Consider the following 7155-nt stretch of genomic DNA (forward strand, 5'->3'; position numbering starts at 1 on the left):
GCACCCTGGCCTGAAACCAGAGGCCAGAGGCGCACCAGATAGACTTCTCAGCCACACCAAGGCTGTTCCCAATAGAAAGACAGATGATTTTTAAAAGACATACAATAGGGGCGCCTGGGTGGTTCAGTGGGTTAAGCCTCTGCCTTCAACTCAGGTCATGATTCCAGGGTCCTGGGATTGAGCCCCGCATCAGGCTCTCTGCTCAGCAGAGGGCTTGCTTCCTCCTCTCTCTCTCTGCCTGCCTCTCTGTCTACTTGTCATCTCTGTCAAATAAATAAATAAATAAAATCTTAAAAAAAAATAAAAGACATGCAATATTTAAAACAATATAAAAGACACAAAACATACAAAAAGTTAAAACACAGATAGGACACAACCTATATTAAAATTATTTTATGAGTTTTATAAGAACATGAAAAATAGAAAGACGTTGTGCTTGAATGTTTTTCCTTAAGGAAATTCTTCTCTGAGACCCTTCCCCCTGTGTTCTCTAGGACCAGCTGGTATTATAGCAGATCCATGTCTGCTGCTATTCCGACAATACCTCGTCATTTTTAGTGTATTCCATGGTTAAGGTTAAGGAGTTTGGGAAACTATCCTAAACTGATAAGATTTCAAGTTTAACCTTAAAAAAATGTTTAAAAATCGTAGTCCAAGGGGACCTGGCTGGTTCAGTCGGAAGAGGGTGGGAGTCTTGATCTCGGGGTCATGGGTTCAAGCCCCACGTTGGGTATAGAGATTACTAGAGAAAAATAAATAAACTTAAAGAAAAAAAAACAAAACCTGTAGTCCAAGAATAAGAGTCAGTGTGGCCTGGAAAATCCAGGTTACCATCCATAAGGAGAACGTGCTAGTTGTTACTTTTATTCAGCTTTCTCTTGCATTTTTTTATTCATAAAAAATCAGATTATGAAAGTGGGTCATGTTGATTAAGAGAAATTCCAACAATGCCAAAGTATACAAACCCTTCCCTGCCAGACTGTATACTCTGCTAGGGCAGGCCATGCCCGTCTTATCTACTCCAATCTCTCCAATCCCTAACCCTGCACATAGTAGAGCTTCAAAGTGGTAGCACCCCCTTTTCCATGGTTAACGAGCTAAGGTGTTGCATTGCAGACCTCTCCTATGCAGGATTTTAAAAATAAACTTTTAATTTTAGAGTAGTCTTAGGTTTACAGAAAAGACTGCGACAGTAATACCGAGTTCCCATATACCCACACCCACTTTCCCCTATTTTTACCATCTTACTTTAGAATGGTACATTTGTTGCAATTAACGAACCAATACTGGCACTGTATTGAGATTTCCTTAGTTTTTACCCAATATCCTTTTCTGCTCAGGATCCCATCCAGGACGCCACACTACATTTGGTCCTCATGTCTCTTTAAGCTCCTCTTGGCTGTGGTAATTTCTCAGACTGTCATGGTTTTTGATGACTCTAGCAGTTTTGAGTGCTGGTCATGTATTTTGTAGGATGCCTCTCTTTGGGGATTTGTCTGATCGTTTTCTCATGATTAGATAGGGGTTATGGATTTCGAGAAGGAAAACCATAGAAGTAAAGTACATTAAAGGTATATATTATCGGGTACTTGGGTGGCTCAGTCAGTTAAGCATCTGCCTTGGTCTCAGGTCCTGATCTCAGGGTTCCAGGATCAACCCCCCAGTGAGTTTCCTGCTCTGTGGGGGGTCTGCTTCTCCCTCTCCTCCCTGCTCATGCTCTCTCCATCTCTGTCGCTATCTCGGTCTCTCTCTCTCTCTCTCAAATAAATAAATAAAATATTTTTTAAAAGGTGTATATTATGAATATGGCTTGCCACTGTTGATGTTGACCTTGACTCCTGTACAGATTAGCATTCCTCATATACTACTAAATGGAACCTTCTGTCTTTCACATCAAAATGAACGTCTGGTTCCAGTTAGTTTGGACTTGAGCTACCTAAACACATAGATGATTCAAAAGAAAGATCTGTGACCTTCACGCCAGCTGTGGGTGTGGGAGGAGGTACAGGGTGGAGAGGAGTGAGGATGACCTGCCCATTTCTACAGTATGCCAAACCCATGAGGGAGGTTTGCCAAGGGCCAAGGTCAGCTGCCAAACAGGGCCAAATGCCCAGTCTTCTTCCTATTCACTGGTGATGACCTTTCATGGTACGGCTTGAATTTTCAATCCTCTCTCCTCTCCAACTGCCTTCCTGATGGTGGTGACTCACCCCCCAGCACTCTCAGAAGAAATAGGAGTCCAAGGAAGCTAGGCCAGAATACAAGGGAAAGAAAAAAGAAAACAAGGGTTTACATTTGACAAGTTCCAGATGATGTCTACCTGCCTTCCTGTTACACTGCAGAGTTTAGGTGGATTCTTTCTTGCAATAATCAGACAGGAATTCAAACTCATTTTCTTTGGATGGAATTAGGATTCTGAGTGTTGCTTTTTCTTTTCTGTTTATTCTGATAAATTAACTCATTCAAGTAACTGAACTGGACCACACAAAATAGTAATAAACATGTATTATATAATTATTACTTTAGGCAACATTTATTAAACATTTTACGATGTACCAGGAGCTATGCTAATTATTTTATGTATATAGCTCATGCAATTCTCAGCAACATGCTGTGGTTGTTAGCTCTGTCTTCTAGGTGATTATACGTAGCACAGGAAGGTTAAATAACTTGCCCAAGATCACATAGCTAATAAGTAGCCAGGAAAGCCAGAAACACAGTCTGACTCCTCATGCCCTATGCTATACCATTTAACAAACCAGAGCTCCATACTTCTACACAGCTCAGCAAGCCACCAGACCACTACTCCATGCTCCTACATGGCTCAACAAGTCCCCATACTGTTATCGTAATATCTGCAATGCTCTCAGCAGCCTGCAAGGTGCTGGGAATAGGTGGATAAATAAAACAGAATCCTGGCCCAAAAGAGCTCACTGTTGCTTCACTTTTTCCCAGAAGTGCAAGGGATCCAGAAGTCCCCACAGACCCAGGAGCAGATTCAGGGCTGCTGGGGGAGTTGACTGTCCAAAGGAGACCTCAGGTCAGGATAAAGAACTTCGGGCTGTGGTGATTTTGAGACCAACGGAAATGGCCATGGAATTTGACCATGATCCAAAATAACTAACAATATTCAAAATGTTGAGTAGTCAGTCCCAACCCATTAGAAAAGACATACAACCATCAAGATGGAGGACATGGCCTATCGGCCGATCCAAACAACAGCAGCTAAGAACAGGTAGGAGGGACTGAACATTAGCCCTGAGACAACCCTCAGAGATGGAGCAGTATGTGTCCAGGAGACCCCTGAAAATCCTGCTGCTTTCAACCTTCCCCATCTCAGGTGGATGTCAGTTCCAGTTTTCTAATTTTTAGGCTTAAAACTCAGAGTGTCCGTGTCTCTTCCCCTTCTCTTACATCCTGTCCAATCCCTTGGCAAAAACCTTTGGCACTACCTTCAAAATACGTTCAGATTTGAACCATTTCTCACCACCTGCTGTGCCGCTACCCTGACCTAACCCACCATCACCTCGGCTTGGGTAATTACAACAGCCTCCCAGCAAGGCTTGCTGCTTCTATTTTAGATCCCCTGACAGTCTTATTCTTAACACAGCAGGTCATTTCAAACCAGCTGAATCACGCCCCCAGAGCTCTGCGGCAGCTTTCCATCTCACAATAAAAGCCAAAGTCACCATAGTGCCCCATGAGGCCCCGTCGGGCCGACTCTCACAACACCTTTCTGACCACAGCTCCTGTCCCTCTTCCCTTCTTCATTTTCCTCCAGCCACATCCACCTCCTTAGTGTTCCTCGAACATGCCAGGTACATTCCTAAGTTAGGGAAACAGGATCAAAGTTCTCCTTCCAGGGCGATCTTGTCCCAAGCAAGTGTTTTTGAGGGCTAAGCTGAATTGCTACTTCCTGGATTTTCCTGGCAGTGCTTAGCTGCTAACCAAATCTGATGCTGATGTATGTGGTTTGCATTAGCACAAAGAGCATTTTCTGCAAACACTATTTGAGACTTATAATTGCCTTTTCTTTTGAATGTAGTATATTTTAGTTGTTTGAGTATCATTATGTACTCTTGTTTTGCACAGAATTTTTTTTCTTTTCAGTGCTCAAGTTGTTAGAGTCTGGCCAACGTGAGTCCCTGAAATCTCTGCAAGCATTTATGCTTTTTCACAACAATGAGATTTTCCAACCCATTTCTACATTCTGCTCCAAACAGAGTCTGAAAGCCAGCCACTCTCCAAGGAGCCCTGATTCCTTTTAGTAGAAAATAATATTAGAGGGGTACCTGGGTGGCTCAGTCGGTTAAGCATCACACTCCTGGTTTCAGCTCAGGTCATGATCTCAGGGTAGTGAGATAGAGAGCCATGTCAGGCTCTGCCCTGAGTGTGGAGCCTGATTGGGATTCTCTCTCCTTCTCCCCTGCCCCTCCCCACTCACACTCACTCTTTCTCTCTCAAAACAAACAAATGGAAAACTTTAAAGATAGTATTAAAGTATTTGAAAATCTTGCTGCTATAGGGATCCATAGCAGACTGCTCCCTACGAACACAGGTGGAGGCAGCATCACTAACAGATGACTTTGCTGACAGAAGTGGTACATCTTTCAGAGATTCCATCAGTCAGGATCCAGGCAGGAAAACAGCAATCACACCAGGAATTTCCACTAGATGAAAGATAATATAAGCAGTTGATTACAAAGGTGTCGGCTAAGGGGGGTGGTGGGGAGGTGTAGTGAAAAAGGGATGCTGAGGTAAATCAGAGATTAATAACCTAGCAGCTACTGCTGGGCTGGGGAGCAAATGGGAAGAGGTGGTATTTCTAGAAACAAAGTCTTCGAGGAGGGCTTGGCAGGGCTGGCACCCAGAGTTCTCTCAGCAGGTGCGTGCTCCATCCTCCTTGAGGGGCACAGACCCGAGGGAGCTCCCGCTGCTGTGGAAGATATAGCCGGCTGGTGTTGGCACCTGTGAGGGCTGTGCAGGGCTGGGGACTGCGGTGGGGACTGTGGAGAGAAGCTAGAAGCTGGAGCTAGGGCTGTGTGCTGCTGCCAGTCATCTTCCAGCAGGAGGGAGGAGCAGGAAAGAAGTCCTCCTCCCCTCCCTTCAGCTCACCCATTTCCCACCACTGCCTCCCAGAATCACAAGGAGCAGGCTGGCAAGAGAATGCGGGAAATGTGGGAAATGTGGCTCAGCCCCAACACGCCCAGAAGCGGAGAAGGGTGGGCCTGGTGTGGGCAACAATAGCTGGGTAAATAGCACAGAGGTCATGGTCACTGGGACTTTCCAGTTAAACTCTTAACTTCTTTCAGTCATATTTTAAAAAAAATCTTTCACGCTTTTAACTTGTTTCAGTCATATTTTAAAAAAAGCTTTTGCGCTTTCCACTGAGAAGATAAATAAATAAATAAATAAATAATTTTAAAAATCTTGTTCTGGTTTGAAGTATTTCCTGAGTAACCAGTTCTCCATATATCATATTTCTTATCAATTTTAGTGTCATTGAATATATATGTGTGTGTATATACACAGACACATCTTTACATGAAACTGTATTTAAATATCAGGATAACGTTAATGGACACTATCACGTGCTGGTATCCGTTTAGAGTTTACTCAGGGTCTGACCTGGGGCCTGGAAGTGCACTCCCTTTCTTTCTCTTCCTTTTATTGTGGTAAAATATACATAATACACACTTATCATCTTCAAGTTTAGTAGTATTAAGTATATTCATATTGTGCAGCTCTTCTCCAGAACTCTTCTCCTGATGCAAAACTGAAATTCTGTTTTCTCTATGAAACAATAACTCACAATCTCCCTGTCCCCAGCCAATGGCAACCACCATTCTACTTCCTGTCTCTATGAATTTGCCTACTCTAGGTAACTGGTTTTAGCAGAATCATACAATATTTGCCCTTTTGTGACTGGCTTATTTCACTTGGCATAATATCTTCAAGGTTCATCTATGTTATAGCATATGTCAGAATTTCCTTCTCTCTTTTTTAGTAAAAGATTTTACTTTAAAGTAATCTCTATACCCAACATGGGGTTCAAATTCAAAACCCAAAGATCAAGAGCCAGGCACCCCTTAAGGTTTTATTAATATTCTGTTAGGTACATACATATATACACCACATTTTATTTATCCATCCATCAATAGATACTTGGGTTGCTCCTACCTTTTTGACTATTGTGAATAATGCCGCTATGAACATGGGTACATTTCCCTTCTCTCTGATAATCCTTATGTAGCATTTTGATCCTCATTCTACAGGTATGGTTCTTAACCATGTCAGGCCTAGCACTTTCTTTCATCCAAAAATGAAGTTTGAAAATAGGGGTGCTTGGGTGGGTCAGTTGGCTAAGCGTCTGACTCTTTTTTTAAATTTTTTATTTATTTTATTTTTAAAATTTTTAAAGATTTATTTATTTATTTATTTGACAGGCAGAGATCACAAGTAGGCAGAGAGGCAGGCAGAGAGAGAGGAGGAAGCAGGCTCCCCGCTGAGCAGAGAGCCCGCCGTGGGGCTCGATCCCAGGACCCCGGGATCACGACCTGAGCCGAAGGCAGAGGCTTTAACCCACTGAGCCACCCAGGCGCCCCCTAAAATAATATATGGTTTTTTTTTTTTTTTCAAAGATTTTATTTATTTGTCAGAGATCACAGGTAGGCAGAGAGGCAGGCAGAGAGAGAGGAGGAAGCAGGCTCCCCGCTGAGCAGAGAGCCCGATGCGGGGCTCAATCCCAGGTCCCTGGGATCATGACCTGAGCCGAAGGCAGAGGCTTTAACCCACTGAGCCACCCAGGGGCCCCATAATATATGTTTTTATTGTGAGTAAATATCTGGGAATGATCACACAGGGAATATAATGAATTAATCCAATGTTTGCAGGTTGCACATGGTGGCCACCATAGCTGAGGCTGAATTTCCCTTAGACTGCATGGCAGACTCGTCTACCCAACTTTCCTTCTCTCCTTCCTTCATCTGGGTTAGACTTGCGTTGCCTTCTGACAGTTGTCCTGGGGCGCAGTTCCCTCCACACTTTTTTCTCTCACATTGCGACTCCTGCATAAAATCCTTGTATGTTTTCCTCCATCTCAGCATCTGCTGCTTAGTGGATTTGGACTAACACTGTAACAAAGAACCACAAAAC

This window comes from Neovison vison, chromosome 8 (assembly GCF_020171115.1).
Source record: "Neovison vison isolate M4711 chromosome 8, ASM_NN_V1, whole genome shotgun sequence".
NCBI classification, from domain to species: domain Eukaryota; kingdom Metazoa; phylum Chordata; class Mammalia; order Carnivora; family Mustelidae; genus Neogale; species Neogale vison.